The following is a 13,173-nucleotide window of genomic DNA, read 5'->3' as shown; positions in this document are numbered from 1 at the left end:
CAAAGTAATTGCATCTAGAATATATAAAAAACACAACTCAATAATAAAAAAAACAACCCAATTAAAAATGGACAAATCATCTGAGTAGACATTTCTCTGAAGGTCTACAAATGACCAACAAGCACATGAGTAGATGCTCATTATCATCAGCCATCAGGGAAATACAAATCAAACCACAGTGAAAGTCAGCAAATGGTAAATACATACAAAGGAATGAAGTTGGATCCTTACTTTATACAGTATGCAAAAATTAACTGAAAGTGGACCAGAGACCTAAAGGTAAGAGATAAAACTATAAAGCTCTTAAAAGGAAACAGGAAAAAAGTGTTATGATCTTGGATTTGATGATGATTTCTTTAGCTATTTCAAGAAAAACGCAAGCAACAAAAGGAAAAATAGATAATTTGGACTTGATCAAAATTAAAAACTCTTAGGCGTTGAAGATACTATCAACAGAATGAAAGGCAGCCAAAATAATGGGAAAAAATATTTGCAAATCATATATTTGATAAAAGAGTAATATAGAGAATATATATATTCTACAGAATATATATAGATTATATAATATATAAACTCTACAAATCCAACAAAAACCCAATTTAAAAATAGGCAAAGTTCTGTATTTCTCCAAAGAAGACACAGTTGGTCAATAAGCACATGAAAATATGCTTAACATCACTAGTCATGAGGGAACTATCCTTCAAAATCATGAGATAATCCCTTATACCCATTTGGATGGTTGTTATCCAAAAAAAGCAAATAACAAGTGTTGGTAAAGATGTGGCAAAATTAGAACCCTTATATATTGCTGATTAAAATGTCTAATGGTATAATCATTGGGGGAAATAATATGGTGGTTCCTCAAAAAAATTAAATACAGAATTACCATATCAATTCCACTTCTGGGTATATATCCAAAAGAACTGAAAGCAGGGACTCAGAAAAAACGTTGTACAACCATGTTCATAGCAACATTATTCACAATAGCCAAGAGGTAGAAGCAACGCAAAGTGTCTATCAGTGGACAAATGGATAAATGAAATGTATTACATACATACAATGGAATATTATTTAGCCTTAAGAAGGGAAGAAATTTTTTTTAAAGATTATTTGTTTTAGAGAGAGAAAGTGTGCAAGCAGTGGGGAGGCACAGAGGGAAAAGGAAGAGAGAGTATCCCAAGCAGACTCCATGCCAAGTGCAGAACCAAACACAGGGCTCAATCTCACAACCCTGGGATCATGACCTCAGCCAAAATCAAGAGTCGGAGGCTTAATCATCTGAGGTACTCAGGTGCCCCAAGAAGGGAAGAAATTCTGACACATGCTACACAATATGGATGAAACTTGAAGAAATTATGCTAAAGAAGCCACTCACAGAAGGGCAGATACTATGTGATTCCATTTATAGGAGGTACCTGGAGTCATCACATTCATAGAGACAGAAAGGATGATAGTTCCCAGGGGGTTGGGAACGGAATGAAAATAAGTAGCTATTGTTTAATGAGTCCAGAGTTTCAGTTTGGGAAGAAGAAAAGTTTGGAAGATGATGGTGATGGCTGTTCAACAATGTGAATGTATTTAATGCCACTGAACTATACACTGAAGAGTGATTAAAATGTTAAACTCCATGGTTTGTATCTTTAGCCACAATAAAACAAAACTACAGGGAGATACCATTTTATACCCATTAGGATGACCATAATGAAAAAGACAGACAATAGCAAAAGTGTATATGGATGTGATGAACTTAGAACCTTCCTGAACTACTGCAGGATTGCAAAATGGTGCAGCTGCTTTGGAAAAGCCTGGCATTCCTCAAATCGTTAAACATACAGCTAACATATCAAACAGCAGTTCTACTCCTTGGAATATACCCAAGAAAAATGAGAACATCTATCCACACAAAAATTATACACAGATGTTCATTGTAGCATGATTCATAATAGCCAAAACATGGAAACAACCCAAATGCCCATCCACTGATGAGCTGATAAATAAAATGTGGTATATCCATGCAATCATCTATTATTCAAAAATAAAAGGGAATGAAGTACTGCTGTATGCCACCACATACATGACTTTTGGAAACATTATGCTAAGAAAAAGAAACCAGTTACCAGGAACCACATGTTTTAGGATTCCATGTATATGAAATGTCCAGAAGAGGCAAAACTATAAGATAGAAAATAGATTAGTGATTGCCAAGGGCTGAGAGTGATGGAGGTAGGGGACTTGGAAGATGACACCTAAGTCATATGGGGGTTTCTCTTGGAGGTAACTAACTGTTCTAACATTGATTGTGGTGGTGGTTGCACAGTTCTGTGAATATATTGAATTTGCTTCTTACATGGCTGAATTATATAGTATGTCAATTGTATCTCACTGGAACCATTAAAATGGTTCTTCCATTTAACTAATGTGTGACCTGGGGCAAGGCGCTTAACCTCTCTGTGCCTCGATTTGCTCACCTGCAAATGGCTTTATGTGGGATCATCATAAGGATCAAATAAGTTGAATTATGTCAGGTGCTGAGAACATTGCCTGGCACAAAGGAGACCCGGAAAAAGGATTACCTGGTATAAGATCTAGAGAAATCATTTTCTTCTAGATTTTTTTATTTTATTTCCAGTGTAGTTAGCATACAGCATTATTATTAGTTTCAGGTGTACAACATAGTGATTCAACACTTCCATACATTACTCAGTGCTCATCATGATAAGTGTACTTTGAATCTACATGACCTGTTTCACCCATCTCCCACCCACCTCCTCTAGAGAAACCCATTTTTAAAACATTTTCCCTTGAACAATATTTTACCTAAGTGTTTAAGTCTATCTGTTCATCCTTCCTTCCTTCCTTCCTTCCTTCCTCTCTCCCTCTCTTTGTCTTCCCTTCCCCAGCAAATGAGAACTAACCACAGTGATTCAAAGACCTTTTCAGGAACATGTGGAAAGTTCTCAGACCCTGGCCAACCAGCCATCTTGATTCTCAGGGCTGGACTAACAGACTGGAGCCCAGAAAACCTCACATTCACAGACTTGCATATTTGTTCCTCATTATGCCCTTCAGGTTTTCATTTCCTCCTTCAAAAGACAAATATGTGAATAATATTACTTTTCGGGGAAATATATATGAGAACTCATAATTCTCAAGTTTTAAATGGAGAAATGCTGAGTTGAAACGGAACGTGAGGCTGTAAAGCGTCCCTTTCGTTCCCCTGGGAGAACATCACAGCTGAGCTTGTGAAGCCCCAGTCACTGCTCCTCGCCCTGCGCCTTCTTTCACAGACATCTGTTCAATAAAAGCAGCCATGTATCTTCAGAGACTATAAATGGCACATGTTAAAATCTTGTTTTGATTGTTTTCTTAACGGAGCTGCTGGCTCAGTCTGCCTTGAGCCATAAAAGCCACTCGGACAGATGGGAGTCTGATGCTGCCTATAGTCCTCCTTGGTGTTTTGGGGAAGGGGTCCAGGGGGTCCAGCTCTTGGCCAGTCGGCCTCTGCCATGTGTCCTCACTCCCAGGCATGCAGCACAAGTGGCACCCTGGAGAAGGCCTTGTCATCCATGGGAAAATTGAGCAAGGAGTCTGCCTTCTCTTGGCCATACCCTCACTGCCCAATGGATAGCAACCCTCTACCAGGGAGGATGGGAAGAGACCCACATCCTCAGGGGGCCTCCTCTGGGTGAGCCGTCTCCCCCAGAGCTTTACCTCCCATGATTTAGCATCTGGCCTGGACTATGTAGCAGCGATCACCTGAGCCAGTCCTCCAGCAAGCCTGTGAGATGAGAACACTGGTACCGACATTTTACAGAGAAGGAAACTGAGGCTTGAGCACTGACCTGCCCAAGATCACGTGGCCGGTGAGTCAGTGGAGTGAAGACCCAAGTCCGGGTCCTGAATATAGGCTTCCGAGAATCTGAGAATGTCTGTCTAACATACCTGTGCCCCCCTGACTTATAGGACATCATGATTAGGGTGGTGTACTCTAACCAGAACCATAATTGTGTAAGTAAAGAACAAAGTCCCTGGATTCAGACACAGAGGACCCTCACCCCTTAATAACTAGTGGGCCTTGGGCCAGTCTGGCCACCTCTCCCAGTGGTTTCTCCATCTCTAATGCAGGACTAGCCAGCCCTGAGCAGCCTTCCTCTGGGAACTCTGGCGGTGCAAATCAAGATGGTGGTGGGAAAGGACTGGGTCACAAAGCAGAGGGGTGACCGTGACTTCATAGAGTACAAAGCTGACTCACCAAAGGGAAATGTGAGCCTGTGCTTTCAAGTTTTCTTCAAACTTTCTTTTCTTTCTTTCTTTCTTTTAAGAGTTTACTTACTTATTTGAGAGGAGACAGAGATAACAAGAGAGAGGATGAGTAGGGAGAGTAGGGAAAGCAGGCTCCCCTATGAGCAGGAAGCCTGACTTAGGGCTCAGTCCCAGGAGCCTAGAATCATGACCTGAGCCAAAGGCAGATGCCCAACCAACTGAGCCACCCAGGTGCCCCTCTTCAAACTTTCTAAATGAAAAGGGAGAGCTTCGATCCGTCTAGCTTTCCAGATCAGACATCTTGGGTACTTCCTGGCTTTGGGGTGGACAATATCACTCTTATCAAAGCCCAGACCCTTTATCAAAGTGGACTAACCAATGGGCCTGGAGACTTTGCCCCAAATCTCAAAGGGGAGACAGGGTTGAGCCCTGACTGAGTCCCAGTCTTCCCCTTAACACATTCTCTCTACTCACCAGTCCCTGGCCTCCCACCCCTGCTGGCCATCTGCGTCTCAGATACTATGTGGGCCTCTGTCAGGTCACCTGCTCTGCCATCTGGCCCAGGATGATTTTTCCCAGAGTTTCTGCCCCTTGTAGACAGACGTGTCCACGAGAGGAAGCTCCTGGTCTGTTCTGGAGCTATTCTCAGCACTTCCTTCTCACTCAGAGGCCCTCTCTCACTGGTGCTTCTTCCATGAGCAGCCTCTTGACCAGAGCCCCAATGAGAATGGTGAGAGGTCTTCCTTACCTCTGCCATGGGGACAGGCCTGGTTTCCAAAGCTTGAGTATGACCCCAAGATTGAGATCTGTGGAGCCCACTGTGTAGACATCAAATCAGATTTGTTTGAAGGGCATCCACAAAGTCTCTCTTCTCCACCCTCATTCAACTGAGCAGTCACAGCGCTGGCAGCCCTTCTCCCTGGGGCCTCTCCCCAGTCAGCAACACCTCCTTGTGGCTAAATCCAGAGAATACTTTTCAGGCCTCTTCCAACCCAACCCTATCTGGCATTTCTTGAACAGTCTTGCCCCTTCTCCTTATTCCAGTCATAGATGCTCACCTTCCTGGCCCCTGCCATCTGTCCTCTGTCCTCTTTTCTCCCTGTAGAAGCTCCCCAGGTGAGTTGTTCTTACCTGCTCTCTACCATGACCTTCTTGCTGATGACTTCCCACCCTGAGTCCCCACCCCAGACCACACCCCTGAACGCCAGAACTGCCCCTGTGGACCCTTCCCAGCACCACTCAGCTCCCAGTGGTGCTTCAACCTGACCTTCTCAAAGTGGTGCCCACCCTTCTGCCCCCCAGGCCAAGTCTTCTCCCTGTGTTCTGCATCACTGTGGAGGCAGCATTGGTATCCTCTGAGCCCACTGGAATCCTGATCTTGACTCTTGTCCCCTTTGTTTCTGGCCCCACATACCCAAAGCCCTGTCAGTCTCACTCTTAAACAGCTTTGAGTCCATTTTCCACTTCTCCACTACTGCCTCGGTGAAGGCCATCACCTTTCTCCAAGTTTCATGATTACCTGAGACACCCAAGGCAACTTCTCTTCCACCCACCTTTAAGTACTCTTTGAGTACCAGCTGTCCCAAACTGGGCGGCCTCACTCTCTCACCCCTTGGCATATCATAGCAGGCTCTCTCTGTGAGAGCACTGAGCCCAGCTTCTGTGATGGGCCAACTTCACCTTGGATCCAACTCAAACTACATTTCCTCCACAGCACTTATCAGATAGTGAAGAAATTGTCTGTTTATATGTTTCTCTTTCCCCCAAGGACCACACAATTGCCTGAGCTTCATGAATGTAGGGACACTGAGCCAAGTGCCCCAGCGCTCAGTTGAGAACTTGGCATAAAGTTGACACTCATGTGCCTGGGGGACATGTAAGCCAAGGTTGAACAAAGCAACTGTACTTTGTATAGTAGCTGTTCTCTCTTTAACTTGCCCTGCAGCTTCCTGGAGCTTTGGATCTGTTTTGCATCATCCTTTCTAAGCTGTGATATTTTACATGTGGCCTGTATGATGCCATGCCTGGTATTTGTCTCTGTAAGAACTGCTCAGATTGTCACATACGAACATCTCATTTCCTTCCTTTGGTTAATTTAGTCAATACAGAGAACATCCCTGGCACAGAGGTCGGCCCAGACTGGTGCTCAGCCAATGCCAGACCCTTCTTAGTGATGCATTTTGGAGATGGATAAAGTTGACTGAATCCCATAGACACACTTGTTAGCTCAAGCACCTCTTGTTTTGAAATACATCTCATGCTATTTTTTTTTTCTTTAGTTTGAACTTGTTGAAAGTGAATGACCTACCAGTGTTCTCTCTCTGGTTGTCTATATTTGGGATTCACTTGATATTCAACATAAAATATCCATGTGAAAAGAGCAGGATTTTGAATATGTTATTTGTTCTTTGTAATCACCAAGTCAGATTTCAGCAGATTTCACAAGATCTTTGCCTAGTTTAAATCTCAGCCAAATTAAAATTTGAATAGAATGTGCATTTTGAATAAAAGCTGAAATTTCTCAGAACTGTGAATATGATGGGTCTGGGGTAGGCAAAATAACACCCCCCCCAACACATGTCTATATCCTAATTCCCAGAACTCCTGCGTATGCTGAGTTCTGTGTCAAAGGGAAATGAGGGACATCAGAGGGTTGCAGCTGGAATTAAATTTGTGCTCTGGATTGAATTGTATCCTTCCCCCAACCAACCCCACCCCCGCCCCCAAAAAAGATGTTGAAGTCCTAGCCTTAGTATCTCGGAATGTGACTTTGTTTGGAAATAGGGTCATTACAGGTGTAATTAGCGAAGATGAGGTCATACTGAAGCACGGTGAGCCCCTGAGCTAATCTGACTGTAGTCCTTCAAAAGACAGCTATGTAAGGACATAGAGACACAGGGCAGACGCCATGTGAAGACAGGAGCAGAGATTGGAGTAACACTCGCACAAGCGAGGAATGCCAAGGATGGCCAGCTGTTGTTACAACCAAGGAAAGAGGCATAGAACAGATCCCTCAGAGCCCTCAGAAGGAGCCAAGCCTACCAACACTTTGATTTTTAACTTCTAACCTCCAGGACTATGAGAGAATAATTTTCTGATGGTTCAAGCCACCTAGTTTGTGGTCCTTTCTCCCGCAACCCTCACAGACTAATACAGTTGCTAATCAGCTTAGCCTTAAAATAGAGAGATTATCCTATAGCATCCACACAGGTCTAGTACAATCACAAAGGTTCTTAAAAGAGGGGAGGAGGGTACACAAGAACGCTGGAGGGATACAGTGTGAGAAGGACTTGACCTGAAGCTGCTAACTTTGAAGATGGAGAAAAAGAACACGAGCCAAGGAATGGGGGGCAGTGTCTGGAAGCTGGAAAAGGCAGGTCTTCTCAGAGTCTCCAGAAGGAAGCAGCCCTGGGAGCAGAGCCTTTATTTTAGACTAGGGAGACCCATGTCAGATTTCCAACCTCCCAAAGTGTCAAGTGCTAAATCTGTTACTTTTTGCCATTCCATTTATGGTTATTTGCTATAGCAATAGTAAAAATAATAATATTAATAATACAAGGTCTCAGGTAGGTTCTGATTAGAACGGTCAAACTTGAAGTGTGTGTGGAGGAGCCGTCTGTTTCCTCTTAGACAGAAAAGGAATCCTTACTCACTCCAGAGGAACTAAGGAAGGGTGGCCTGAACTAAAGGAGCATTAACAGTAGATTCCTCGGGGCGCCTGGGTGGCTCAGTGGATTAAGCCGCTGCCTTCGGCTCAGGTCATGATCTCAGTGTCCTGGGATCGAGCCCCGCATCGGGCTCTTTGCTCAGCGGGAGCCTGCTTCTCTCTCTGCCTGACTCTCCGCCCACTTGTGATCTCTCTGTCAAATAAATAAATAAAATCTTTAAAAAAAAAAAACAAAAAAAACAGTAGATTCCTCAAGAATTTGTTTTACTGCTTTTAAGAAGATCTGCGAACTCAAACTTAGCTAGTAAATGTCACTGTTAAGGTTTTTAGGGGGAATGAGTGTTTTAAAAAAAAAATCAGACTTCAGTTGTTATATGAATTGTTTTATGGAATAGCAGTTCCTTTCTCAAATTCCTGGACTTGGAATTAATGGAATTTTCCTCAGATGTTTACTTGCATGGAGATGGTCCACCACTGTAGACCAGCTTCCTGCAGCCATGTACTCATTCTGGTAAAATGGTTCAGCCACAAAAACCAGTTTCCAGAAAGTCATTTTTTTTCTCCCCATACCTCGTTGAGGTATTTGTCAAGATCAGAAACAAAATAATAATAATAATAATAATAATAATAATCTAGTTGAAAAATATCTCTGATCACTGTGAGCCAGCTCCTCCCATCTCTCAGGCAGGGCTGTGAGGATTCTCCGCACGGGTGCTTCATGGCCACAACATGGCTGCGTGGAGCTGAGCACCAGCCTTGTTTCCTGCCTCATCCATGCCTCCCTGGGACAGAAGAGACACTTTACCTCCTTGTCCCTTTCTCATGTCTCTTCTCCCTGTTTCTAACCATCACTTTTTTTAAATTAAATTATAGTAAAATACATGTAAAATTTACCACCTTGAATGCAAGTTGGTGCAGCCACTTTGGAGAACAGTGTGGAGATTCCTCAAGAAAGTAAAAATAGAGCTTCCCTATGACCCTGCAATTGCACTACTGGGTATTTACCCCAAAGGTACAGATGTAGTGAAAAGAAGGGCCATCTGTACCTTAATGTTTATAGCAGCGATGGCCATGGTCGCCAAACTGTGGAAAGAATCAAGATGCCCTTCAACGGATGAATGGATAAGGAAGATGTGGTGCATATACACTATGGATTATTATGCCTCCATCAGAAAGGATGAATACCCAACTTTTGTAGCAACATGGACGGGACTGGAAGAGATGATGCTGAGTGAAATAAGTCAAGCAGAGAGAGTCAATTATCATATGGTTTCACTTATTTGTGGAGCATAACAAATAGCATGGAGGACAAGGGGAGTTAGAGAGGAGAAGGGAGTTGAGGGAAATTGAAAGGGGAGGTGAACCATGAGAGACTATGGACTTTAAAAAACAATCTGAGGGTTTTGAAAGGGCCAGGGGGTGGGAGGTTAGGGGAACCAGGTGGTGGGTATTATAGAGGGCACGGATTGCACGGAGCACTGGGTGTGGTGCAAAAACAATACTGTTACACTGAAAATAAAAAAATTTTTTTTTAATTAAAAAAGACATTGAAATTAAAAAAAAATTTACCACCTTAACCATTGTTAAGTTACAGTTCGGTGGCATGAAGTACGTTCACAGAGCTGTGCAGCCATGACAGCTGACCGTCTATCTATAGACCTCTTGTGCAAGCGCAGCTCCACACCCATTAAACATGAGCTCCCCATTCCTTCCCACCTGGTAGCCCCCATTCCACTTTCAGTCTCTCTGAATCTACTCCAGTTGCCTCACCCAACCGGAATCATTCAGGATGTCTACTTTCGTGACTTGCTTATTTTGCTCAGCGTAATGTCCCCCAGGGTCATCCATGCTGCAGCCTGGGACAAGAGCGCCTTCCTTTTTAGGCTGAATCCTATCCCCATGGTACGTACTTAGCATACCTTGTTTACCTGTGTATCTACCAACAGACACTTGGCTTGCTTTTGCCTTTTGGCTACTGTGAATAATGCTGCCATGAGCAGGGGCACCCAGATATTTTCCCATCAGTGTTTTTATTGTAAGTTTTTATCTGAATTCCAGTTAGGGGGCACCTGGGTGGCTCAGTCTGCCTTCAACTCAGGTCATGATCCTGGGCTCCTGGGATCGAGCCCCTGCATGGGGCTTCCTGCTCAGCAGGGAGTCTTCTTCTCCCTCTCCCTCTGCTCCCCCCACCTCATGTTCTCTCTCTCTCATACACACAAATAAATAAATAAAATCTTAAAAAAAAAAAAAAAAAACAGGAGGATATGAAGCTTTTTCCATGGTTGAGGTCAATGCAGTAGTACCAAACAGGTCTCTAGCTAGAACCTCACATTTGCATTCACAAAGTCAATGGCAAAAGGTCAGGACAAAGGAAATCTTGCTGAGAGTCAGTTCGGGAGAGGAAAAAAAGAAGTCATAGGAGGTAACAGAGGTGCAGTCTGCTTGTTTAAAACAGACATAGTGTGGAGTTGAGCTACTTTAATGAACACAGAGCCTCCCTTTAAAGAGGGGAAAAAATCATCACATTCTCCCCTGATGCTCTCAGACCACATCTGGGCCATTTTGCCCACAACAAAGCAATCCATTTTGAGAATAGTAGTGACTGATTAGAGAATTAGAAGGGAAAGGATTCAGAATCTGCCACATGCAAATTATCCTGATCAAGTTAAGAGAAAACTTAAAAGGGGAACAAAAGAGCTATCTTCAAATATTTAAGAAGGCAATCCTGTTACTCCTAAGACCAGAAGAGGAAAAATAGGTAGGAGTTGGTTTCATTTTGAGTGTTGTCCAGGCTAAAATTGGGGCAAGATTTGCTCATTGCTCTCTAGGACTTCATTATCACCTACTGAGGAGATAAAGAAGAACAATTACCAAGAGTTATATAGGCTTAAGTGTGCCAGGTGTTGGTGTAAGCAGCTTACAGGCAATATGTCCCTTGTCCTCACACTCCAGGGTAGACACGGTCACTTCCATCCCACAGCATAGGCAAGGGATCTGGTAAGAAGAGCTTCCCTGCAGGGGCTTAGAAGACAGTGAGGAGCTCTACCAAGGGGACTGGAAGTCAGAAGAGCTTGAGCTCAAGGCCTGAGCTTGCACTAACAGACAAGGAGGAACAATATAGAGGTGGAGGGGAGAGGGCCTGGGTAGTTCCCAAAATTTTCTCAAAGTTTAGCCCAACCACTGCCACCACCCCCAGCTAATAAAAATGATCCTCATCTCCTGCCTGGACTAGTGCAGTAGTCTCCTCGTTGCTGCCCTGTAGACTGGTATCTGCCCAGAGCTAGAATGACCCTCTCTGAGCTTGGAGGGCACATCACTCCTCTCACCAAACCCCATGTGACTGCATCTTATGCAAACAAGAGCCACAGTGGCCAACCAGGGCCTGTAGGATCTCACCCTGTCCTCTCCCATGTTCCTCTGTCTGCCCCTCTCTCTTTTCAGCCCTCCCCCAGCCACACCAGACCCCTTGCTGTTCCTCAGCCCTGCCAGCACACTCTTCCCGAGGGCCTTTGCACCCACTGTGCCCTCTGCCTAGCAGTCCTTTCCCAAGGAACTACATGATGACTTTTTTGCTTACTTCTAGGCTCTGCTCACATGTCAGCTTATCCATGGGACCATCCCTGCCACCTTAAGTGCTCACCCCTCACCTCCTCCCCGGTCTGCCCTCCATAGCTTTACTTTTCTCTAAAGCATTTACCCACCATGTGGCATCTTCTCTTTTCATGTATGATGTATAGTATACACTATGTATGGTCTATTGTGTTATCATTCTTTATAAATCATTCTGTGTATCTTTATCATTCTATATATATCAACTATATATTGGGTATATATACTGATAGACATAGTTGACATAAATATATATATCTACTATACACTATATATAGTCTACTTTGTATCCTTCCTTGGTTTACTGTCTGTCCCCATCAGGAGGCTAAGATTCAGAGGACAGGGCTTTGTTTTGTTCCCTGCCTCATCATCAGAACCTAAAACAGTGCCTGGCACATGGGAAGCCCTCCATGCATGTGCCGTGCTGGGATAGATGAATGAGCAAGTAAGCTGGACCTGGAAATGAAGAGAGGCCTGGCACCACCCAGTGTCCCCTCAAGAATCCTGCCAGGGTGGAAGACACCACCGACATTTCTAACAGTAGAACATGATCAGATTTGGTTTCAGGAGTGTAGGGCTATTCCAACTAATGAGGAAGAACAGAATGGTTATCAGACCTGGCCATCAGTGGATTCAGCCCTTTTTAAAAAAGATTTTATTTATTATTTATTTGACAGACAGAGCTCACAAGTAGGCAGAGAGGCAGGCAGGGCGGTGGGGAAGCAGGCTCCCTGCTGAGCAGAGAGCCCGATGCGGGACTCGATCCCAGAACCCTGGGATCATGACCTTAGCCGAAGGCAGAGGCTTTAACCCACTGAGCCACCCAGGCACCCCGGATTCAGCCATGTTGTCAAGTGGTGAGCTCCTGGGAGCTGGGAGGATCTGAGGCTCATGCAGGGACCGACAGAGGAGAGGGTCCTTTTGTGTCCCCAAAAAGGCATTCAAAGCCCCATTTGTGTCCTGAGAAATCATGATTTCCAATAGCTCAGCTTCTTGCCACACCAGGCTGAGACCCTGGTCATTGAAATGGAAGGCAGTTAAGCCAAATTTTAGTGGAGCACTGTCACCAGCTCAGTCTTGTCCCAGCCCACAACTTGCCTCCTCAAGAATGACTATCCCCACCCAAGAAGGCCCTCCACTCTTTGGAGGACCAGGAAGTCCCTGGTCCTGGTGTGTTCAAGCTGGCCCTGGGTGTCCTTTGTCAGGGACTGTGCTGGTCAGGTTTTGTTGTAGTCACAAACCACCTGAGCCTCTCAGTGGCTGACAGCCATGTCCTGTTATGGCAGAGGTCAGATGTCGGAGATTCCCATGGTGGGACCTGCTATTCTCATGGCAGAGGGCAGGAAACAGAGAGAAGCAGAGCCAAACCACACAATCACACTCAAAGCTTCTGCTGGGAAATGGCCAGCTTCATGTCCACTCACACCCCATTGAACAAAACATGACGTAGACAGTGGGTGGGATATGTGATCCCGCCCCAGGGAGAGCAACCACTCAGGACCAATAATTATATCTGCCATAGAGCTGTTGTGAGCAGAAGGATTTCTGTTTTGAATAAGCCTTTGACCCGTTTAACTCATGTGACTCCCTCTGCTCTACTACTTCAGAATTATTTTGCTTGTCAATTGCAAAAC

The 13,173-nt window shown here is 44.4% G+C and overlaps 1 protein-coding gene across 4 annotated transcripts in view; it reads left to right on the top strand.

Moving 5' to 3' along the window:
* The window catches only part of ADAMTS17 (ADAM metallopeptidase with thrombospondin type 1 motif 17), a 326,270-nt gene that overhangs the window by 291,110 nt on the left and 21,987 nt on the right, over positions 1 to 13,173 (top strand). The gene's annotated exons all lie outside the window — the stretch shown is intronic.

This window comes from Mustela erminea, chromosome 5 (genome assembly GCF_009829155.1).
Source record: "Mustela erminea isolate mMusErm1 chromosome 5, mMusErm1.Pri, whole genome shotgun sequence".
Classification (NCBI taxonomy): domain Eukaryota; kingdom Metazoa; phylum Chordata; class Mammalia; order Carnivora; family Mustelidae; genus Mustela; species Mustela erminea.
Note: the sequence above shows the minus strand (reverse complement) of the source record. Positions and strands in the feature narration are given on the sequence as shown.